Here is a 2,497-nt window from a genome sequence, read left to right on the forward strand (position 1 = left end):
TGAAACTGATCAACATCTTTGAATTATAAAAATGTATTTCAATTTCTTAACAATATCTTTCAACGGTTTAAAATATTTAATATAATTTTGGACTAATAACGAATCAAAATCATTATGTTTATGATAGTATAATATAATAAAACGCGATATATAAATTAATGAAATGTGAATAATACAATGTATAATAGATATCGATATATTCAAGTTGAAATTACAATTTACATATTCTATAAATTTCAATATATATATATATACATATATGCATACGTGTGTGTATGTATGTGTAATGTGTATATGATGTGTATGGAATGAATAACAAGAATCATCGAAAATTGCATTTATAACATATAAAGCGATAGATTATTTGGTCTATTGAAAATTACTTGTACAATGACAGGATTCATTTCTTTTTTATATGGAAGCAGAAGGGTAACCGAAGCGATAGATACGGTCCTAACCGTAGTTTGCCGAATACAGTCGAGGACGCCCGATCTTGGTGGAGGCCCGTAGCCATGTGTTGCGGTCTGCCGTGAGTGCTTTCTGACAAGGGAGGTGCGGTGTCTGCATTTTTTCTTTACTCGTCACAGCCCGGAAAATCGGGATTTTTCGAATAAATAGACGAGGTATGTGTATTTACGGTACTTTGGCATAGCATCAATAAGATTCGAAAGTGTCAAAGTGCAAGAAAAATTCGATATTTGGAAAAGAAAGTGTGTATATTTCTCGCGCGGCGTCGGCCGAACGAGACGACGAAGGAGTTCTGCTTCGTCTCTCGATGTATACACGAGTAGACTACAGTCGGTATGTGTGTTTGTTTGTGAGAGTGCGCGATCGAAACGAAGAGCACCGATTCGGATCAGTTGAAGACCGGTAGACGTTTACAAATGCAGGAACTGAAACAGAGGCATCGAGTGGAAACGAAAAAAGAGAGAGTGCGCATGATAATCGTGTATCCTCGATAGCTACCAGATAGAGACGGATAGGGTGCTGCGTGCAACTTCTCTTTTCTACACGTACATATACAAACACAAATACAATATACATAATACATACACGACACGCACTCACGACGCACGCACGCACGCACTTACACACGCACGCACGCACGCACGCACGCACCTACTATATTTTTTCATTCTCGCTCTCGTAGATGCTCCGATCTTCTCTTTCCTTTCCCTTTTTCATCCTACTATTTCTATCTTTCTCGATAGCTCTGACTCTGTGTGTCTTGCGCGTGTAGTAGGGCGAGCACGCGAGCAAACGACAAACGAACGAATGCGCACGGGCATGTTCGTTTCTGTGTTAGTATTAGCGTCCCGTTCGTTGTGTTTTGTGTATTCTGCTTGTAACGAGTGTCGCCCGGACATATATTGCAAGTATGGCTGGTTGATCAAACGGCGATGTCAGTTTCGTAATTTCTAACTATACTATATCTTTTTGTCTACATATTCAAAACTTGAAGAAGAGGCAGTTATTGAATCTATTCAGGCTTACGAATGTGGTCTCATAAAAGGGAATCGCGTACAATGTACTTACGTGTTCTCGGACTTTGGGAAAGTGCTACGTATGTTTGTTCCTTCGTCGCATGTTCGTGTTTATCGAGTGTGACGAAAAACTGTATACGATCACTATGTGTATTTACTTCGAAAGCTTAAGAGAATTAGAAAAATATAATAGAATGTAAAAAAAAAAAAGAGGGGGGGGGAGGGAAAAATCGGAGGAAATTAGAAACGGAGAGAAACAAAGCAAGGTTGAAACGAGTGAGTGAGAGTGAAGGTGGACGAGCCACACCGGTTAGTTAACGCTACTACCGAAAAAGAAGAACATGTAGTGTCGCATGGATAATCAAGCTTAAGTATACACAATACAAAGTGCATACAGTGCGAATATATGTGTTTGCAAAAATGTGTACGGACGCGAGCACTTGTGTATTTAAACATATCGAGATCTGGTTGAATGATAGTTGTTACTAGTGTTCGTTTATGCGTGGTTATGTAGGTGCGTGGGAACGAGGTCGTGAGGTGAATTTACTACGCGTCATGAGACACTCGACAATACCGGAAAATTGGTCATCTTTCTTGGAATTGGATTACCTTCTGGAATACACCATCCTCGATGAATCCACATGAATAATAACAGGAGCATCGACGGAAGGAAAAAGAATCTCGAATCTGGCAAGAAAGGATGGATTTTTGAAACGATCAACACGCAAACCTATCCAGCCTTCGATAAAAGCGCACGATGGTAAGAAGCTTGTATTTCCATCGATTCACACAACGTTATACTTTTTATCCATACGTGGTGCACGACAGTGTGCACGCTTTTATCGAGCACGTATATATTCACCACTTACCTAGTGCGTGGTGTGTCGCATTGTGTCGTATTGCTTCGTTTCGTTTCGTTTCGTTCCGTTTCGTTCCGTTCCGTTCCGTTCCGTCTCGTCTCGTCTCGTCTCGTCTCGTCTCGTCTCGTCTCGTCTCGTCTCGTCTCGTCTCGT

The 2,497-nt window shown here is 40.6% G+C and overlaps 1 long non-coding RNA gene across 1 annotated transcript in view; it reads left to right on the forward strand.

Annotated features, from left to right (window-relative positions):
* Positions 1–2,497, forward strand: part of LOC116186407 — an 18,410-nt gene that overhangs the window by 6,620 nt on the left and 9,293 nt on the right. Inside the window, exon 2 of the long non-coding RNA XR_004151391.1 lies at positions 426–2,244. This is a non-coding gene — a long non-coding RNA (uncharacterized LOC116186407). The remainder of the gene's footprint in view (positions 1–425; positions 2,245–2,497) is intronic.

This window comes from Apis dorsata, unplaced genomic scaffold (genome assembly GCF_000469605.1).
Source record: "Apis dorsata unplaced genomic scaffold, Apis dorsata 1.3 scaffold_661, whole genome shotgun sequence".
In the NCBI taxonomy this organism is placed as follows: domain Eukaryota; kingdom Metazoa; phylum Arthropoda; class Insecta; order Hymenoptera; family Apidae; genus Apis; species Apis dorsata.